This window comes from Anser brachyrhynchus (genome assembly GCF_964034855.1).
Source record: "Anser brachyrhynchus genome assembly, chromosome: 4".
NCBI classification, from domain to species: Eukaryota; Metazoa; Chordata; class Aves; order Anseriformes; family Anatidae; genus Anser; species Anser brachyrhynchus.
The window spans coordinates 74,517,260-74,540,227 of record NC_137698.1 but is presented as its reverse complement, the minus strand read 5'-3'; the positions used below and the strand labels follow the sequence as shown (position 1 = coordinate 74,540,227).

General features: G+C 36.4%; 1 long non-coding RNA gene across 2 annotated transcripts; it reads left to right on the top strand.

Moving 5' to 3' along the window:
- The first annotated feature begins 7,561 nt into the window (after positions 1 to 7,561).
- On the top strand, positions 7,562 to 15,321 carry LOC308193698. Of its 2 annotated transcripts, XR_013949861.1 has the most exons (6): positions 7,562 to 7,936; positions 8,415 to 8,496; positions 9,626 to 9,681; positions 11,277 to 11,408; positions 11,638 to 11,725; positions 14,453 to 15,321. It is a non-coding gene; the product is annotated as an uncharacterized lncRNA (long non-coding RNA). The 2 variants fall into 2 exon arrangements; XR_013949862.1 differs by lacking the exon at positions 14,453 to 15,321 and having other exon boundaries at positions 11,638 to 12,721.
- Positions 15,322 to 22,968: the final 7,647 nt, after the last annotated feature.

Genomic DNA, 22,968 nt, shown 5'->3' with positions numbered 1-22,968 from the left:
CCAGTTTGTTGTGCACCACAGCCTCCTCACTGGCAGGGCAGCACAAGGTAAAAAGTCCTTGGCTCTGTAAACACTACTCAGCAACAACTAAAACATCAGTGTGTTATCAACATTATTTTTCTCCTAAATCCAAAACAGCAACATACCAGCCACTATGAAGAAAATTAACTCTATCTCATCCAAAACCAGGACAGTCTTTACCAACCTGGATTTTTACAAAACTTTAGGAATTATCTCAGAGGCTCTGAAATCCCTTTTCAGCTGGATTGGATCTTGGGAGTGTTCCCTTCTCTTCAGATGAGTTGGGATGTACTATCTATCTCAGGTAATCACTTGCAAAAATGTTTCCTACTTCTGTTGCAACATAGGCGCCACTAGCATTGACTAATTCTTATTTTATTGTGAAATATTCCTGTTGTGGACTGTCGTGACAGCCACAGCAAGTGATGCAGAACTGTTTTGTTGTTTGGTTTGTTGGTTTTGTTGTTGTTGTTCTTTGTGAGGCTCAAGAAAGGCTTTATCATGATCAAGAATCAGAACCAAACTTGGGAATTCAAGGACAGGCAGCTGAGAAATACTCAAAAATCATTTATTGATGAGTGTATTCTGTATCACTGAATGAAAATGTGGAGGTTGTTCATTTGTTCAGGTGTAATGCATGCTTTTGTATTAGCTTTGAATTAATCTACTTTGAATAGGATCTGTCCATTATATAGAGATGATACTCTGGAAGTCAATGACTAGTTAAATCACCTCCCATGTTATTAGTCTTATAATTAAGAAAGTCAATGTTATTCATCCATCCATCTCTTCCCATTTTCTTTAAATACTTTACATAACATTAATGCCATGCCCTGCAGCCCAAAAAGCTTAAAAAAGAGAAAGGAATAAAACAAAAATCCCATTGTTCAAATCCTTGCTCAACAGGGTACTGCAAAAAGCTTGGACTAGAGAACACTGCTGCCAGTTTGCTTAGGAAGTACTGAAGGTGAATGTATACCTAGTAAACCTGAAATAATCCAAAGAGTCTACATAAAGACTAGTAATCACTCAATTCAAGACAAATTCTTGGCACTCTAATTAGCAAATATTTATTCTGATCCTTTTCTGCAAGGTTATGATGCAGTTATGGAGGATAACCTAATGACAAAAGACAGTGACAAATCTGATCAAGGATCATTAGGTGAAAAAAATTCATAATAGCTAAAAATAGAATGAATTAATTTTCCATGGAAGAGCAGTGCCACTAGTAATTTCTCACTGACATTGGCAGAGGTGGTGTGGTCAGGTGTTAGCTCTACTTACTATTTTTCGATATTTTAAAGAGCCACTTTATTCATAGAGGAATAATTGCTTTGTGCCCCATTGTCAAGAACAATAGTTTTCTTCAAGACACCAGTGAGAAGACTGTCACGAGTGTTATGAATTGCACCTCTAAGTTCATCTAAGCCTGAATGGAAAGGCCATTGATATTACTGTCAACTTTACCCCTTCTTTGATAAAATAAGTCTCACAGTTCCAGGACAAACTCATTCATTTCCTCTATTATCTCTGCCTTTCTGTCATCACTTCTCCCTGAGTCCAAGGGAAAAGGTTTTAACTGGCAGGTTAGAGCATGTTATTTAAACTCATCTCTGGATGTCATAGCTGCTGTTCAAGGATCTTCCTACAGCAGCTGTGGATACTTACTTTTTTTCCTTAGCACCCATTATTACACCCAGAGACATTCTCAAGTCATTCTATAACTTGTGTCACCTATGTGCACCTTGTTATTTTCTCACATAAGTTTTTTATCACTGTCCTGACTTCTGAGTCTTCCCCTGACATTACAGACAAGTAGGTACCTTTATTCAACTTGTCCTGAATTTCCTGGGAGTGCTGCCAGCATCTTGGTGTCACTTCTGAGTTTTCTGCATCTATGAGCTGGCTAGGCAGTTAAAGACATTTCTGCATTGTTTTAAATCAGATTGTCTGAGTTTATCTCAAACAAAGCAGAGTCTAACAGTTATGTGGTCTTGTACCCTATTGTGTGGTTATTGGGAATTTTAGCTGAAGTAGCTTCTGAATTCTAGAATGGAGTCTTGGAGGGAAGAGTATGAAAATGTCTCTGTTTGAAGCTCGGTCTGTTTCTGCTTATTACCTACTAAAATTTATAACTACTCCAGACAACAACTGAATAACCATGGCCTATACAATAGATAGATAAAGCATTTTGTCTTTTGCTTTTTCTTTTTACAGATAGAAGATAGTCCCTCAGTTTGTCATGAACTCTCAGTCTTTTGCACTTTCATGTTTGAACTCAATTTACATGCTAGCTATGTGGAAGGTCAACATACGAAGACAGTGCAACACTGCCTTTGGATTAACTGTTACCATGACACATCTGTTTTCCTTTGCCTCACTTTGACTTATAAGCATCCTTGTTTCAGCAACCACATTATATCCCCATATCCTGCCTGTTCATCTGCTTGTGGCTATTCACTATATAGGACTGATCTAGAAGGAAGAAAGGCAGCCCTTTTTCCATGTGCTATCTGGGATCACGATACACTTTAGTAAAGGAGTTTGCAATATGAGGAAGCAGAAAATCTAGTACTTGGTTAGCATGTCAGAATTCTTACAATCAGCGAGATATCTCATCAGAACTAGCTTCAACTGCAAAGAAAATACTTAAAAATCCTACACAGGTTGTTCTTACAAATGGAAGAAAAATAATCAAAGCACTGAAGTCAGTTTGGTGAAACCCACGTCTTTCAAACTGCAAAGAAAATGAATCCTATGAACATTCTTTTAGTAGTAGCCACATTTTGGAAAGGGTGGGTAATAGTTAAGCAGATTACAGTTTTGCTTACAGAACACATGCTGCTCTTTGTTGTCATAACGGACAGACATTCCAAAATATCACATACTTTTTAACCTACGCCATAACCTCTCTACCCTATCTAGATAGAACAATAATTCTTCATGGGTCACATATAATATCTAGTATCAAATATTAGCAAAATATTATTCCGCCGTTCCTAACTAGTGGCAATGCATACTGCAAACTGAAGTATGTTGGCTAATTATATCAGGTAGGGTTGTATGACTGGATGTCTTATACATACCTGCCAAGGGATACATATCTATCACAGTATCCCAAGCTCTTTTACATGGCCTCCACTATCCTCACTTGGAAAATGAATCAAGCTAATATTGCAGCATAGTCACAATTTCACACATCAGGTTGAACATAAGACTAGTGCTTATTCTCGGAACTAACTGAGAGAGCACTCCTATTTGAAAATATCTGCTATGGTATTGGTCAAGCAACAGTTACAACTACGCCTTTTTCACCACTGTGACTGCTGTCATACAGCCCTTCCTCTCTTACTGCCCTTCACAGCAGTCATTGAGACATGCTACAGAATTACAAAATGGACGAGGTTGGAAGGGACCTCTGAAGATCATCTAGTCCAACCCCCCTGCTGAGCAGAATCATCTAGAGCATATTGCACAGGATGGCATCCAGGCAGGTTTTGATTATCTCCAGAGGAGGAGACCCCACAAACTCTCTGGGCAACCTGCTCCAGCGCTCTGTCACCCTCACAGTAAAGTGCCCCCTCATATTCAGACAGAACCTCCTGTGCTTCAGTTTGTGCCCATTGTCTCCCGTCCTGTCACTGGGCACAACTGAAAAGAGACCGGCTCCATCCTCTCAACACCCTCCCCTCAGATATTTATACATATTGATGAGGTCTCCCCTCAGTCTTCTCTTTTCCAGACTAAACAGGCCCCAGTTCTTTCAGCCTGTCCTCGTACAACAGGTGTTCCAGTCATCTAATCATCTTAGTAGCCCTCCTCTGGACTCGCTCCAATACCTTGACATCCCTCTTGTACTGGGGAGCCCAGAACTGGACACAGTACTCCAGGTGTGGCCTCACCAGGGCTGAGTAGAGGGGGAGGATCACCCCCCTTGACCTGCTGGCAACACTCTTCTGAATGCACCCCAGGATACCATTGGCCTTCATGGCCACAAGGGCACATTGCTGACTCATGGTCAGCCTGCTGTCCACCAGGACTCCAAGGTTCCTCTCTGCAGAGCTGCTCTCCAGCAGGTCAGCCCCCAGCCTGTACTGGTGCTTGGGGCTATTCCTCCCCAGGTGCAGGACCCTGCACTTGCCCTTGTTGAACTTCATGAAGTTCCTCTTGGCCCATCTCTCCAGCCTATCAAGGTCCCTCTGAATGGCTACACAGCCCTCTGGGGTATCAGCCACTCCAAGCTTTGTCATCAGCAAACTTGCTGTTCTGTTGTCCAGGTCATTGATGAATAAGTTGAAAAACACTGGACAAAGTTCTACACTAGACACGATAAAAAAGAAATAGGTGCTTGAGTTGGACATTTACAAATGATTTAGTGTCCATACTCACATGCTGTACCCTTGGAGATACAGTCATTATATGACTGAGATAGTGCTGTTAACTCACTACAGTGAGCACTTATGTTTGGTCAGCTCAATAGGCCTCTGAGCTACAGGTCTCTAGACTCCATTGACTTTATTAATTTGGAGCCAAGTTGCCCACAGTTTCTGTAATAAAAGTGGAAATATGTGAGATAAGCAAGTGGAAATAGGATAGTTGGCTGGCAGCCAGCTTAATCAAAGCATGGTTGCACCGACATGTGCCCTTTAATTTAAATATATATATGTATATATATCTGTATCCTTATCAAACTGAAGATATTTTTGGACAATTACATTTTACCTCTGTTACATTTTAGTAACTTCTTACAGAATGTAATTTGCTTATTCGTTTTCTGCTAATGAAATAATGGAAAGGAAAAGTCAAATGAGTTTAAAAGAGGGGGAAGGACAATTAAAGTTTACTGGCACCTACACAAACTTGCTTAAAATTTATAGACACTTCTAAATAGGGTGCAAATGAAAGATGAACCAGGGTCAAAAAGTGAAACACAGAATTGGTGAAGAGCAACATCTTTGTATGACCCCATTTACCAAGGTGATTCCATGTCAGACAAAATTTTTCAGGAGAAAAAAGTCAGGAGATTTACTTCTTAGCCAAGAGAGTTCTTAGCCAAGACAAAGATGATAGTCTATAATTCTCTACTAAGAACAAGCAAACAAAAAAGCTCTATGAAGTTTAACAGGACTTGCAGATATATTACTTTTGTGTAAATTAGGGAAGCAGCATAAATTTTGTTTATACTTGTACAATGTTAAATAAGGAAATGAATAATTACCTTTTGTGTGTTTTCTACTTTGTTTAATGCAGTTTGATTGATTTTGCTTATAGTTACTCATTTTGCAGATATATGTCATAAATCAGCAAGTAAATGACATATTACTTGAGATAAAAGTTCAAGATGGATATGCTTCTAAAAGCACATGAAACCTACTAAACAATGAGAAGATTACCACTTTAAAAAGAAAAGGACTGTAGACAGGGAAATTAGATTTGTATGAACTGCTACAAAGAATGAGTACAAAACAAAACCCATTATCACAAAAAATGCCCAAATAAATTAACGTTCTTACTAAAGGTGCTGTTAATGATGGAAGATGATCACATAGGTTGCTGCCAAATGTCAGGCTTGTTTTCTTAAACATATTCTTTGCCTTGACAGCTGTAAGAATTTAGAGGCGGCACAGACATGATCAAAAGGTTCTTTTCTATCTTACTACACTCAGATTAGATACTAGTTTATTTAGTTTATTGCTTTTTTTAGGGGGTGAATATAGACCTGAAAGCCACATAAGGTGTTCAATGTAGAGGAGCACCGATAGTGATTTTCTTGACTGTCAGATTGTTTGACAAGTTCTAACTGAATACATGTTACTTCCATTAGGTCTGTTGCTAGCCAATCAGTCCATAACTGTGACACCATAGACCATCATTTCCTTATCACTAAAAGGAAATATCTGTTTTCAAAATCAGTATATATATATATATATATAATTTTTTTTTTTACATCTTTGACTGTATTAATATGTTGAGCTTACTTTCTTGACAAACGCAATGTTGTTAAGCACAATTTAAAAAAAATAAAAATAAACAAACAACAACAACAACAACCTCTTAAAAGTATGATTTTGAAATCTGAAAGCCTCATTTTTCCCTCAGTCAGTTTGCATAGTTAGAAGACTGGTCTTTTTCTTCCAGTTCTTCAATTTTACAGTTAAAGTTTATCAAAATATTTTCTGAACTTTCAGCTCAGATTCCTTTTGTATTTTGAGTTTATAATCTTAGGTGCAAAGTTAAAAATATATGCAAAGCTGTTTTGGCTAGAAGAGAGCCTCAGTCTCAAATTTGGAATACTTTTTTTGATAAAAGTGCTGTCAGGTAGTAGTGGATAGATACTAGCATTCTAACACAGCAGAGAATGAGACCAGCCAACTTCAGATTCACATTAAAGTCTAATAAAAAATGCAAAATACATTTTTTCTAGGTCCCAAAAGGAACTGTGAACAATTTGTTGCCGCCATCCCCCTAACTATACCCCATTGCCAAAGCAAGCTACTGGACAGAGTAAGCCTGGAGGGAAAAGACACAACACGGTTATTTGGTGAATTTTCTATCATTTGCTTTTATCTAGCAGATGCTTTTGTGGTTCAAAATATGCTTTTTGTCTAGATTTTAATGAAATATAGCTCCAATGAGTAGTGCTCTTTTGGTATATTTGAATTAAAGACGTGTTCAACTATGTTTACCTCTTAAATTTGACTTGTTTAATGTAACTATAGATTATGGAACTGTAAATTGTTTCAGCACTGCACTGCCTCACTCTTCAGGCACATGATTCATTTTTCAAATATGTATTAAAGGAGATGTATTTTAACTTCTATTTAAGCATCTGTATTTTAAATTGCAGTAAACCAACCTAGAACATACAGCCCTAATGGCACTTAAAGCTCTATTAAGAGCTAAGGAAGAAAGGTCACAGGATCTTGACCACCTCCATTTAGGAAGAGGTATAGGAAATCAATTATAACATAGAAGGTTATGATTAGAGAGATGGAGATTATCTCCCCCAAACTCCGTGTAGCCGTCACAAAAAATGAGCCAAATATAGTCAAAAGTAGAAGCCCCCCCGCCCTCCCCCCCCCCCCTTTTTTAATCCAATAACCCTTGCAGGAGTTTAGCAACATGAAAAAGGCTTCACAGTACACCTCATCACAGCTCTGCAACAACACTGTGTAAGAGATGTATAGCATAGCAGAGAATTTGGAACATCTGAAACAACAAGGTAGAGATACCTTCAAAGTTCTATCTGCTGTGCACACCTATCCTATCTGTAAACAAATTTATACTTGTGTGCCTGAACAAAAGGAGCAGATCTAGGGATAACAGGGCTTGCAACCAATAATATTCATCAAGCAAGTCTACAGTTATAAAGCATATCTGAGATCAAATTAGGAAAGCAAGCTGGCAGGTTTAGATCTGCAAAGAATCAACCCCAGGACAAATACGGTACAGCTCAGCTGCAAATCACAAGCGACTGAGCGTGCATGCCACACACCTGAGCCAAAGGGAATTTGTGAGTGTGTGGAGGTCCTAGGTGAGACTTAGGGCAATTAAAGCCTGCTGGTGTACTCAGAGCCATGGCAACACTATTTAAAGATATCAGTAGTACAAATTTGTTTTTCAGGAAGGAAAGGATGTAGTAGCATAGTTTTTCCTGGTTCAGTTTTACTTGAGTGCTGAAACAGTTTTAGAGTAATATAGGAAGCAATGATGATAGGTTTTTGCAGTGATCATGCATTTTTTTAATGGAAGCAGAGTTCAGAAAATAGTTTTTGTTCTTTTTTTTTAAGTAACCATTCTTTTTTTCTAACATACTATACTCTTGAGTGTATTTGAGCTTTTAACTCAAAGCCTAGTTTTCTGGGAAAAGTGTGAAGTATGATCTATAATCGTCAAAAGATGGTTCTAAACTGAGGTAAAGATATGAGTCTTACTGGGAAAGCTTTGCTGTCTGTAGCTACTATATGGATTACTATGGTATGTGATAAGCAGAAACAGATCCCTGCTGTGTGCAAGTTTGTTTTGGGACATCACAGAAGGATAAAGAGGACAGCAGAAGAGACTTGGAAAAAGATGGTTGCAGACAGGTGGTAGTAGTGAAAAGGCTATTCTGTCTTTCTTTCATGTTTGGGGACAAAGGTGCTATTTCTAGAATATTTTACTTGTGGTGGAAATGTCTCTATCAAGATCTGTATCTGAAGATACTTGTCTAAGTAGTGTACGCATCTCCATTGGCATAATTTCCTTGGGTTATATATTTAAATCAGATTTAGTTATATACAATTTCATGTGAAGTTCTATCTTTCTGATTTTGATTAGATTTCTGATTTTGAGAGTATGGACGTATGTTCTGATGGTTTTAGCTGATATGAATGCCTTATCTGAAATGTTAGGAATATGATTCTCAAAACTTCTTCTAGGACCTTGGGCATTTGAAGTCACAGAGGATCCTGTATTCCTTAGCAAGAAATTAAGGTATGAGCTTTGCTTTGTGATTTTATTATTTAAAAAAAAAAAAAAGGACTAATTGATCTAGATGATCATTGCTGTATCTTTCTCCATTCTTTCCCCTATTATTCCATTTTTCTATTCATTCTCCTAAATAAATACAGCATTAAATACATTTTTTCTTTTAAATAGATTCTCAGGGCAAATTCCTATCCATTGTAACAGTGCAAATTCTTGTCAGAAGCAGGGTAAGCCTCAGGCTTTCACAGTTGAAATCCCTTTGAAACAAGAAGCTTTACAGTAGTACTCTAAGGGATAAGGGACTTTCAGGAGTTCTCCATGCAGACATATACTCTCTAAGTGTGTTGGGGAAAAGTGTAGTGTAATAAAACTCCGATTTTATTTTTATTTTTTTCCTAGAATATCCATGACAGATTGTACATCTCTTTGACTTGTTCACAGTTACTATTTTATAAATTGTGCTCTGTTAAATGGGTATGTATGAGTGCCAGGGTGGTGTTTGGCCATTTGCATTGTGCTTGTTAGCTTGCTTCCCAGTGGCAGAACCCTCCAGAGAAAGGCTGAGACTGCCCCTTCCCAGAAACCATCTGCCTACACTTGGAGGAGGAGATTTGTGGGGTGTAGAGTCAGGCATACAGACAGCAAGAGATGCAGATCTAACCTCTAGCACAGCAGAGATCAGAAAATGCTGAGAAGGTTGAAACTGACAAGAACCCAGGCCTTGTGTAATAGAAAATATTTTTTCACAGTGACCAGAGGTGACTTTTATTGCAATTCAAAAAGCCTTTAAAAAGAGTTTGGACTGAGACCAAGCTTAAATGAAAAACATTGCATCTGCAAGGACATGGGGGAATTCTTGTTTTTTATTTCTTTTCTGCCTTCTCTTGTTCTTTTTTTTTTTTTTTTTCCACTTCAGAAAGTATTATTCTTGTTTATGCTCTCAAATTCTGTTCTTTAATTAATAAATTAAATATTTTTTTGGTTTCCTCTTGGTGGTTTTGATATACCTTTTAAGAAGAAATTTTCTAATCAGTCTTGCATCCAGGTCTTGGCAGTTTTGTGATTTAGTGACCATGTAAGTTCCATTCTGGACTTGTAGATTCATTGTAACTGATAAGCATCTTTATTTTGCTAGAAAATGTTGGAAACATCACAGTTGTGCAGGATCAATTTGACTTGGAACTCAATCAGGTAAAATAAATCTCCGTTTCATAATATCTGTTCAGTTACTATTCTTCACAGGGACAAACATTCCCAACTTCTTAGGTACACAGTCTTTCTTTTCTTACCTTGGGATATTGATTAGCTTGCCTTGGTAATGCCTCTTGCCCTAACTTTATGAATGTTCTGGAATCATATTGAATACTGCAGAAATAAGAATTTGAATACTTCCTTCTGGGCTAGCTGGTGTCACACAATGGGGATTTACTACAGGGCATCTGTATGCAAAAATAATAATAATAGTAAAAAACCAAACCAAAACAAAAAAACATATTTGACTGTTTGGGATTTTTTGGATACAGGAGTTCCATATTTACAAAAACAGATCTTACGTTAGCATCTGAAGGTATCCCTTGAAATTGCCGGGAGTCATAGATTGAAGACATGACTTGAAGGAAAAAAATATATACATATTTTAAACATCAACTTGAAATAAAAATAAAAAATAAAAAATTAAACATTGGAAATGAAACAGGTTTATAGAGGTAGGCTATCAGAAGCAGAACAGCTTCTTATTTTACTCTTCTTTATTCTTTCTTTTCCTTTCTATTTCCTTAGCAGACTGTATGCATTTTTACTCAGCACCTCATTTTTTTTGACAATATTCTACAATTTCCTGTTTATGGATTGCATGGGAATTATGCAAAGTTCTCTTTTTCTGTTCAAGATAAGTTGTATCACAGGTGCTGTGCTTGCAGAACTTCCAATATCATCCGTTCACAATGTAGACTGTCTTACTGTCTAGAAAAACAGAAATATGTATTCTGCATTTTCATTTGTTTCATGCTTAGAGGGGATGCTAACCAATTGTAGTCATACAATAAAGCGTAAAGTAATGCCCATAGATGCACGCTAAATTATGTGTCTTGTTTCTTTCACCAAATGATACTTGAAAATGTAAAAATGAAACTCTTGTTCAAATTATGGTGGGTTTATCATATCCTTTTTCTTACCCTGATGTTTTATCAGAATACCTTTGCTTAATCCAAATAAAAGTGCCAGAATTAATGTTACTGTTATGAAATGTGGTGTGGGAGGACTTATTTAAAAACCTAGCAGTTCCCTAACTCTTATAGATGAGGTAAGAAAAATTGAAATTAGAAAAAAAAAAAAAAAAAGAAAAGAAAAGAAAAGAAAGAAAATTAGAAAAATTAGAAAAAAAGAAATTAGAATTTCCATTCTTGGAAACTTTTTAGTTGCCTGACTTTTAGACACTGGACCTCTCCTCAGTAGCAGGTCTTCATCATATTTGTCCTGTGCTACTTCCAGTCATAATGTCTGTCAACAGCATAGGCCTCATTTCAAGAGGTGTCCTGGCTTCTAATTTGGTGCAGTCAAAGCATTAATCTATTTCCCTCTGGCCCTTTGGGAATTTGATAGCTTTTATTTTTCCACTAGTGGGAACTGTGAAGTTCTCTCTCTTTGTCCACATTTTTCTAAGTGGATATCCAGTGGTATGAGAACTAACCCTGACGTACAAAAAATGCACTTAAAATGCATTGTCTATACTGTGTTGGAGTGTAAAATAATGTTAGTATTAGTATAGTTCCACTTTTATGTTTCAGATTATTGTTTTGAAGACTTCCGTTTAAACCTGTATCAGTTACAAAGTTGACATAGCAACTAACTCAAAGGAAGAATGGCAAAGAATCTGATTGCATTGTTTATTTACGCTTCAGCAATAAAATGAGTATAGGGTAAGCTGGAATATCCTTTATTATTACTATTTTGGTCTGAACCATGAACGCTTTCTTGGAAATCCAACCAATTATTCCCCCCCCCCCCTTCTCCTCCTTCATTTTGTTTCTAACCAATCTAAATTATAAGATAAATATTTAAATGGAGAGAAATTAATTCTAAGTCAAGTAATACAAGGGTACTTGTGCTTATAAGTTCCACTGTGCTGTTTTGTTTTTTGTCTTTCAGGTTTGATTCAATAATAGCTGTCAAGTGTGCAGGCTGTAATTGTACTACTGCTCACAGGCAAGAGTTCTGAAGCCAGATGACAAAAAAGGTTTGTGAATGTTGGGCGTGAAATTTCAGTCAATGCATAAGATCCCTTTTCAATGCTGATAGTCCACTGAACTGGTAATTTAATACTCTCTTATTATTAGCAAAATTGCTGATCTTACAAACAGTCCTCAGATTTGCTGAATATTATATTCAGAGCTTTACCTATATCTTTTGTTTTCTTGTTTCATTAACTGACCTTTATCTCTGATCACTCGAGATGAGTTTTCAGGTCTTTATCCATGACAGGGGCATTTCTGTGATGACCTTAATGAAAATGTACTCTATTATCTAGGGTGACTAAAGTGGTTGTTTACTTTTGTATTTAAAATCTTCCTGTAGTTACTCTATGTAGGAATCTTAGTTTTCTGCTGACATCAGATCAAAACTCTCAAAGTTGTGTATTTGTTATGTTATTATTCTCATGGCCGGAATCATGAGAAAAGGATCACTTACCAAGCATGACAATTACTGAAACTGTTCAGTTTTAGACAATTTATCAAATCTTTGTTTTACAGAACCTGGAAAAAATATTGTAAGTCTGAAGAATACTCACATGGACAAATATTTGTCCTACATATAGGATATGGAAGTTGTGTGAAGTTAAAATATTTATATTCTATGCCATCCATTTTCTCAAATTGTGTTGTTGCTGTTTGACTGCTTCCATACTTCCCTTATTTTTCCACTCTTATTATTTTAATCTACTAATCTGAATAAAATAAAGTGAAATAAATATTACATACTTGATTATAATGCAGTTGTGATGAGCTGGCCCTCACACTCAAATGGTACTAAAAGTTTACAAATGACATTTCCTGATAGAAATGAGCACCAGCTGTATAGTTTGGACATGGATTTCAAGGCACAAAGATGTTCAAATCTGTGGGTTTAGTTTTCTTGTCTATCATCACTCTATATTTAGAGATGTATTTTAGAGACGCCTCTCTAAAGCATGTTTTCCCTTTCGTAAATTGCATCCTATTTCTGTCCCCCTATATCCCCCTCATTCTGTACAATTAACTGTATTTTAATCTAGCTGTATGATGCATTCTGTTCTGAACAGGGACCATCATTTATTACAGTCATTTTCTGCAGTGTCTGTAAATTAGATAATTATTCTTACTAATCTTTCCAAAGGAAAGAGTCAAGTCAGGTTTTGCTCAGCAATGTACGCATTGCAAGTAATTCAACAGTGTCCAAATAATTATCTCTCTTTAGTGTTCTGAGGCAGTAGAACAATAGCTAAAAGCAACACTGAACTTCTTTTTCCAGAAAAGGCACTACACAGAGATGCAGTCTAAAATCTTGTGCTGTTCTCCTGCTAGGTTTTACAAGATGAGTAGGCTCTGGGTGCAATGGAAAGGAGGGACATTGCTAACCCAGGGTCCCAACTCTGTGAAAAGCTTTGGAGTCATGAATTGAGAGCTGACATTGAGTCAAACTATTAGAAATCAGAAAACTAGTTTATGCTCTTTCAACTGAATTGTTGCTGGAAATCCCACACTCTAGATGAGAAGACATCATTCACAACCAGCAGTTATTTCTAAATCTGATGTTAATCTTTATTTCAGGGTAAATCATCCCTGTTTCCTAACTTAACTGTTTTCTGTGTCAGTATCTCCATGCATGAATAGTTCTAGTTTTTCTTCTCTTCTTTTCTTCTAGTTTTTCTTCTCTTTAGGTGACTCCCTCATGGGGGAAAAATATATATATATTTACTTATAATATATATATAAATATATTGTTTATATGTATTTATAAGTATATATATATACTTATACTACTTCTGTAAGGGAAAAAATAATAATTTCCAGGTGCTTTTCTTTTTTTTAAATTATTTTTATTTCTATCTCCTTTTTTTTTTTTCTTTTTTTCCCAATGGCACTATTACCATTGCACTAACTTTCATTTGGGATATGGAATCTGTGGCTCTCAAATTAAACGTAACTTCAGATTTCACTTCCCAATGCCCATGGCTACAAAAGGCCTACTGCAAAGTAGTCCATGTCTTTCTAACATCTCACTAAATTATTTAAGTATATCAGGGTCTGCTTAGGACTGTGAAAGTGTATTATATGATATAAATTTAGAATGGCTGTTTAGAGATAGAGCTACTTTCTGGAAGTATCCAGCTATTCATCGTTTCTAAGCACCCCTTGTCTCCTCCCAGAAACTTTTCACCATGGTGGTCTCAGATGAGAAATGAAGCCTTGGCAAGAAATCTGACTTCATTGCGGTCCCATCAAGCTATGTCCAAAAACAAGACAGCAGTTTAGAGATAAATGCTATTAATTCTGATGTAAAATTCTTAGTCTTTTGGAAAATCAAAACAGTACTTTCTGACTCTGCTACTTGATATCTCGTGAAACAACCTCAGGGCTGCAGGATGATAGGTAAAACCTGGCATACTTACATTTCTGAAACCACCTATGTCGTTTAAAAAAAAAGACAGTGGTGGGGATAAGCCAAGTAAGACAGCCAAGTTCCAAACTGACAGAAATTTCTGTATGTTAATGAAAATAACAATGAACTTTTCTATCACCTTGCTATTATGTAGTTCCAAGCTGAGGTAAACAAACAAGCACCTCAGATGATAAGAGACAGACATCACCAAGCTTTTGCATAGTGATATTTTTTCTGCAAATATTAGAGAACAGATATCAGAATAATGCATCAATAGTGCATTCAATATGCTTTTGGTAAAGACTGTAATAAAAAGCTCTCTTAGGTACAACATGGCAGCATGGAATTTTTACTGGGTCTCTGAGCTCTGATTGGTTGGCTCCAGGATGAGAAGAAGGTATATTCTCAGAAAACGTAGATTTTCTTATGACATTCAGTGAAAAGAAGGAAGAAGTATAAAGCAGAAAGAAGAAGAAATGTACACTGCTTGTGTAAGTCCATATGCTGCCCTGCAAACAGAAGGTGATGTAACACGATCTCGGAAGTACTTGACTACTGTGGGGGGATCAGAGCTTGGTTTGACTCCCAGTTTACTTTTAGTACTGGTATGAAATTATGTATGAAATTATGTAAGTATGAAAACTAGTATGGATTGCATGATTACAGTTGTCTTTTCTGGCCCTGATCTTTTACGAAAATATGAGAGTGCAGCAAACTTTAACAACTCTTGATCTTGCTTCTAAATTACTTTTCCCTCTTGTATGAAATGCCATCTATGGTTTGCTAATTCAGGTGATTTAAACAAACATGATTTAGAAGATTTTATACTTAAGATTTTACAAAGTCTCTTTTTGGCCTGGGAGGATGTTATGCTATTTATGAGTCACAGTAGGCTACATTTAATTGTCACTGAGTCTGTGATTTATTTGGCAGGATTACTGGATTTTACTGATTTATCTGTTTATTTTGTTGCTGTCATACAGTGCCCTTTACTTAGTGATGGACTAATACATTTGTTTTTGTTTGCTTGTTTTTTCCTCATTAGTAAACAGCTCCAGATTCTCTTAATTTGCTTAAGCCATATGCTTTCCAGAGGTTTTGGCCATTCATCTAAGAAGATGAGAGGCATAATGCACAATGTGCTATGCAGAGCTTACTTTGTGCTGTCCCAGGTGTATCAAGTATACCACAGACCTTTTCTTTTTTCTTCTTACTTTATAACTAGTACTATTAATTTTTGTTTATACATTGTTGCTACAAGTCTATCAACAGCTAAATCAGAAGTTGCTTAGGAGAAATGTAGGAGTGAGGAAGCCTATGAATTATTTTAACTCCTCATTGATCACTGCAAAATTTATGATACCAGATATTTCATTTTTTTTAAAAAATAAAATAAAAAATATCTCCAGCTCTTCCAAGATTAAATGCATTCAAAATATAGATCCTTCTGGAAAAGCCTTGTCTATTTAGTAAGAGTAAAACAATAAAGTTTTACAGATATGTAGAGCAACATAAATTATAAAAATGGAAATACCAAGTTCCATGGAAATGACTCTAAAAAAAAAACCCACTATAGAATTTAATAGACAGTGGGAGTCTTTCTAAAATTGCTTTTTTAACCATCCTATAAATTGTTAAAATGAGGATCTGATTCTCCACTGAATTCCTTAAGGAGGCTCTGAGAATCTCTAATTCTCTATTCAGTTTCAAAGGGGAGATCCAATTCTGCAGTCTTTCTCACATGATTAGATTCATTGACATCAGTGGGTTTGTTCAAAAAACGTGCTGTACATCATGCCACATTATAGGAAATTTGTGCGATATAAGACATTCTTTTAAATTTATAGTGCCAACCATTCACACTGCAGGTTTTGATATTGCTAGCGCAAAATCTATAGTTTGTTTCTGGTGGATGGATAACACACTAGCCTGTACAGCTGAGTTTGCGTACAGTATGGAAGAAATAGCTGTAGACCTGACCAAATTACTTCACCAGTGAAACAAAAAGGAGTCTCAGGAAGCAGTAAGTCACCCTCCACCTCTCCAGTTACTCACTAAACTGATGGATATATTTACACCTGTAAACATCAAAATGCTAAATATGCCTCCTTGCTCATATCCTCTGTGATAAAGAGTGGGTGAAGAGATGAGGAGAGAGCTCCCTGTGATGGTTTGTGATATGTTTTATTCTTCCTGGAAGTAGGTGTCTAAACTTTTGAACTTTTTTTTTTTTTTCGAGATAAGCTGATTCATCTTACTCATCTTCCTTTCTGTGACAGCAAGCCTGTTTTGAGCAAATTACCTATATGTTATGGAAAGATGCTAAAATTGTTGTCCAGGCATTCATGTCCAGACAGTCATGTCTGAGAGTTTATCAAGAAAAATCGGTGCATGTAGTAGAAGAGGTAATTCCTCCACACAGGAGGAGTAACCTTATCTCATCCTGTAGAAGTGAGAATGATTGTTAGACTGGGGTTCTGCCTCAAGCCAACAGGTAAGGCCATGCACAGCTATAATCATTCCTGTTCATAATGATGGGACAAAAAGATTAGATAGTCCTAACTATTCAGGATTTCCAATTAAAAAAAAAAAAAAATAGGCAAAAGGAAAAATAGAGATATTTTGCTTTTTCCTAAAAAAACAAAACAAAACAACAACAAAAAAGTCCTAGCCAGTTGCCTTCCTTGCTAGTTACTTCCTTGTGAAGTTCGCTATTGGGACTTTACATTCGGGTCGTTAGGGAATAACTAAATGTAAGCCTTTGTTTTTTCATTTTGAACTATGCTCTGTTTTGAATCTGTGTGATATAAAATTGTGATCTCATTTCCTTAGCCCATAACAGGTCCCTAAAATGCATTTCCTGAGATCAAGGTCTTCCTGCCTTCTTGTTTGAATCTTGTTTGTGAAGATGCTCCCCCCCCCCCACCAAATTCTGCCCCAAATCCTTTATGCATCAGGGCTGCATTGCAGTTAAGCTTCCCTTCAAAATAAGAAGTAAAGTTAACACAGAGACAATACTTGTGTTCTCTTTCCAGTTGGATAACTTTCTTCTTCATCTAAGCTGTAATACAGTTTCACACACTACACATGAGATTTTAAAGCACTTGTGGACTCTCTCTCTCTTGCTTTCTTTTTCATCTCTGTCAAAATAGTGCTCCTGAAAGCCATATGTTTTACAGAAGGTGAAAGAAAGAAAACAAGGATAACCAGCAATCTGTGTGTTCCAACAAAAAGAATAGAAATTACTTTGAGATTACATTGTAATTTCAGGCTCAGAAAATGAAATCAGTTTCATCCAGGAGTAAAGGGGGAAGAAAATGGGAAAGGAAAAACTGCTATTAAAAAATGTTTTCTTTCTGTCTCTTCTGACTTTAGTTACTTCTCCTTGCTTGGGCCTGACTGCTGGTTAAAGTGAAGTATATGTTTAATACTGAAATGGTAAAAGCACAAGTTGTTTACCTGAAATAAGTTGTATTTAAAAGGCAGCTGTCATCTTTCCTCCCCCTTGTCTTTATGGCTTTTGTGAGCCCCAGGATAAATCAGATGGAAGAAATTATATGCTAGGAACAGATTTTCATTAATGCTGATACTAATGGTGGTAACTGGCATCAGACAATGGTATTTTGAAAGATTGCCAGGGAATGGGCACACTTTCAAAAGCAATCGAGTTGTTACTTTGTCCACTGTTACTGATCCTGTGCATGCTCTTAGACTGCCCCAATTATGAAGTAAAACAACATTAACCTAAGCCACTTTAGTGAACAGATCCTGATTTTTTTTTTCCTTCTCCGTAGGGGGCAGTATTCATTAAGCTACATTAAGAACTGATGGAGGAATGTCATGATTCCTAGCAAGGATCAGTATGAAATGGCATTGTGCCTGGCCATCGGATCAAACATGCATCACAGCAGTCTGTGCACTGTCATCTGTGGGCAGTGCAATGAAACTGTCCCCCCTCAGCAGTTATGGTATCATAGAACCATAGAATTGCTAAGGTTGGAAAAGACGTCCAAGATCATCTGGTCCAACCATCCCCCGACCACCACTATCACCCACTAAACCATGTCCCCAGACACCAGGTCCAACCTTTTGTTGAACACCCCCAGGGACGGTGATGCCACCACCTCCCTAGGCAACTCATCCTTATACCTGACTGCTCTTTCTGAGAAGAAATGTCTCCTCATTTCCAACCTAAGCCTCCCCTGGCACAACTTGAGACCATTCCCTCTAGTCCTATCACTGGTTAACTGTGAGAAGAGGCTGACCCCCAGCTCCCCACAACTTCCTTTCAGGTATGTTCGAGAATCACCAGGCAATCTACTGCTGATTCTTTTTCTTCCCACTTCATGTAGATATTAGAGGTCTGATATCTAAAAATTTGAAAATTATGGTATCCCTACTGAGCAACTGTTTCAAAGAATTTTCAATGTGCAGCAGCCAAAATGAAAAACAAAAATCACAAAAACAACCAACCAATCAAACGAACAACAACAAACAACAAACAAACAAACAAAACAACAACAAAAAAGTTTAACAAATTTATCACATGCATGTGAAAGATGATACCAGAGACAGAAAATTGTTTCAAATAGTTCTTTATTGTTGTCCCATGTATTTTTGTTTTTATCTTGCTTTAACTGAAGGAAAACAAAATATAACTTTGCTATGAAAAACAGTTTTATAAACCTTCTAAACTGACTTTTTATTCTTTCAAATAAGAACAGGTAAAGCATTTGAAGACCATCAAGTCAGCATTAATAAAATCTGTTCAGCTGAGAGGAAAACAAAATAGAATTGTTGAAAGCCTCACTACTTAAAGGCAGTGAAAGCATTTAAATTATATTTTCCTAATTTTAATGTTTTCAGCAAAGTAAAAATATCTCAAATTGTAGTTAACAAAAAAGTTTCCACTCACAAAGTGGCAAATGATCAAATAAAGACATGGTAGCAATATTAAAATATATAGAAGTGTTGCTGCAGGCCAGGAAATGAACTCTTCTGTATGACCGTAGAATTCAAGCATTTTTTAATCTGTCTGTGAAGATTTGTACTGAACTGTAGAAAATCTCTTCTAGTGGCTCGTGGTAAGGATCATGAAATAGTTAATAGCTCCCCTGAAACAACTACATAGTTTCTGTCACTGTAAATGTTTAGGGCCAGGGTACATAGATATTGGTCAAAAATGGTAAAGTTTTAGTTTATTTGGGTTTAGCCAAAGACATAGTAGATAACCACTTGATGCTGCTTTCAATTTTTTTTTTTTAACTGAACTGTTCTATTCTGTTCTATTCCATTCTGTTCTGTTCTATTCTACAGGTAACTATGTATTTCATCAATAAATTAGCTTTTTTTTGGGTCTGGTATATCACCTTATAAACAGCTTGTCTGTTTCAGAAGGGGACAAAAGTACTCTGTTTTATTTTAATGAAGACATATAAGTGCCTGACTTATTTCCTTAAGTATGTCAGATGAAGTGAGGTCTCAGAGTCCTTATTTTTTCCCCCTGGCAGTGGAAAGATCCCAGGTGACTAGCTCAGGGGTAGACACTGATGCTGTCAATGCCTAAACTTAGCTGAAATGCATCTCTGTCCATCCTGCTTAAATCCCTGAGGCCTCACGTCAATAAGCATGCTCAGACTTTATCTAACACACTCTTTCCAATATGAAGTACTGGACATTCTCTTTTCAAATAACATAACATGAATGGTGTTTCTATGTGTAAAAATGAATAGAAAGTTTGGTTGGATTCTCACCTTTTTCTAGCAGAGGTTCAAACATAGATTGATCTTTTCTCAGAACTCTGCTCACTAGAAAGCAGAGTAAACTACCTCCACAGCAAAAATTTCAAGATTTATGAAGTCTGTACATAACAGCAATGAAGCCTGACTCCATTCTTTGGAAAATGCATAGAGGAGAAAATTTCAGGATGGCAGTCTTGAGGGGACAGAAGTAATTGCTGACAACCCCGATTTTCACACAATGTTCTTTGGTGCATGTTGCAGAAAGCCCAGTTGCCTATACCCATGAATAAATTTCAGGTATATAAGTATTTTATGAGGTTTTGATGAGTCAGTAATTTTCTGAAAACCCTGTCCCATGTCTTCTAAGGTTAAAACCAACCAAACAAAAAACACTTTAAAAAAATAAAATTTAAACAAATCACCAATATTATTAAAAATATCTTTAAAATTCCCAAAAAAGCACTAAGACAAAAAACTTGTTTTGCTCTACTGTTTGCTTTTAATAATGCCACATTTGTTTATTTTTAGTCTAATTGGGGGGGTTAGAGTTTTTTCCCTAATTAGCTAATAACATGCATTCATAACAATTTGTGTGATTATAATTTGACTTTACTTGTTTGTATAGTGTCCTGAGTCACTTGGCAAAAAGGAGGCTTATAAATATAACTCATTATATTATTGACATGCTTTTGTAATTTTCCATTTTCCTTTTAGAAATGCAATTTAAAAATATTTGAAGCAATGAGTTGTGAGGAGAAAGGGGGATGCATCTATTTAATTAGCTTCCCAGAAAGAGAGAATTTTGGCCACCTTTGTTTTTTACGATCTCTAGAGAATTCAGTAGGTGTTTATCAGAGGTTGTAATAACATTTACCACCACATAGTTGTCTTTTAAAACCACCGTATCACTTTGCTATTCAGAGAAGTCCTCAAACATCTGCTGCAGTGATTACGTAGAATCTGTCCTGATTTCATTGTTTGTCACTAATAAGGATAGTTTGATTGTTTTCTTGTGCTGCTTTTCTGTGTTGCATTCAGTTCTGTCTTAGGTTACATCAGTTCTGCATCTGCAGCCACTTAAACAAGCTCATCTGAATGAGTGTAATAGTGTAGGTAACAGATGAGTGTAGATAAGGTAAAATAACCTTCTGTGTGTTTACTGAGTTTCCTGTGTGTGTTTTGAAGTCAAAACTGAATCACATACAGGTCATGATAGGCTTATACTGGTACCCAAGCTAGCCAGTTTTCAGGCTTAGAAGGCATTGCTCTGACTCCATTCCAGGCAATGACATTTGGTTTGTATCTTCAGGTAAAGAGAACTGTTATGTTTATTGACAGTATTAATAAGTTGGAAATAAAATTAATACCTCCAAGCAACATCAGAATGCAAATGTGAATGCAGTTTGTAAACCTAAAGGCTTAACTAATCTAAAGTGATGTAAGTGAACATAGTTATTATGTTTCCTCTGTATTATACCTAATTCAGGTTGCTTTTTCTGAACTAATTTTGTGCCTTCCATAAAAGCAGTACAAAAGTGGGACACTGCAATAGGCAGACAAATTTATGAACCAGCTGAGTTTTGCTTTGCACTTCTACATTTGGTTAAACCCAGTCTTTGGTACCAAAACAAAGAGAAATGTTGGATATAGACACCTTCAGACAAAGAATATATTGAGAAAGTCCTTATTTGCAAAGTTCTAGGACATCCTGCAGTTAGTGAACAAGATATACATAGTAATGCTTTGGGTATGTTGAATATTAAACTCCAGGTTCGACTTCTAAAATGCATCACATTAATGGAGCACCCTTTTGTCTCGATCAGCATAAACCACTGATGTTTCCTGAATCTGGATGTCACAAAAACATAAGAATGGCTTTTGGCCCAGACAGAAAGCCTATGTAAACCAGACTCTTGTTTTCAGTGGTGGATAAAAGAAGATGCCTTGAAAAGAGCAATAGAACATGGCAAGTACATACTAAGTGTTCTATGAGTGTCTTTTGAGCCTCTGATATTGCATAGAAATCCCATCTGGCTATGCATTAGCAATTGTCAGAACATTTCTTGTCCATGAACTGGTAGAGATTCCCCCTGAGCTCACATAAATCTTTATGATCCACAGACCACCCCTCTACCCCCAAAAGAAGACATTCTGAAGATATTTGTGATTGCTTTCTACCACAAAACAGATTTTGTTGCAAGTGTGGGAAAAAAAAAACAAACACTTTTTAAATAAAATTATTCATTTTGGAAAAAAAGGCCTCTAAAAACATGAAAAGCTTTAAAAAGAAAAAAAAAAAAGGTTAGGTCTCTGGTTTGCATGTTTCATGTCTTCTGCATGTGGAGCTATTTCTATGTTTTTTCTTGCTTTTTCACTGACTGCTGTAAGGATCAGCAGCTGTAATTGTTCTTTAGGTACCATGAAAAGTGAGCACATAGACATATGTCTATTTTAATGCAAACATAACAACATGACACTGGCAACAGATAAGCTACCAAATTATAAAATATAATGAGTAAATACTAATACAAGTAAATGCTTTTAACATGTCTGTTATTTACATTACTTATCTGTTGAGTATTCAAGAGAAACACTTGTATTTCATCAAAAATGTCCTTTCCCTAGTAAAAATAGCCTCCACCATTTTCTTCACTGCTGCAGAAACTACATGTGATTCAGCAGATTTGGAGCCTGGTTACATCATTTAGCATCTGTGTCTCTATCTAGCTGGCAAGGTCAATTTGTTTCTGCAAATAGATTTCCTTTTACTGCAAGGGGCAATCAGTTCATGAATTCCCGGAGGTTCGGTTCTTCTTGCTCTCCCTTCTTTCTGACACAATTCCAATTGGCGATGCTATTAAGCATTATAAAGTTAACCTGGTGTGCACTTGTAGCAGTACTCAATTTTTATCATCTTTTAGGCCCTTTGGAGCTGAAGTCTTTGTTATATCAGATTATCTACCTGGTATTGAGCCCTTGAGTTAAAATCTTTATTACTTCTGAGCATTAATGAATGAAAGGCTGAATGATGTTTAAAACAGCTTGAGAATATTCATGTTACAGCTGTGAGATAGTTATCTTCATTAAAGTTCAGTTTTGC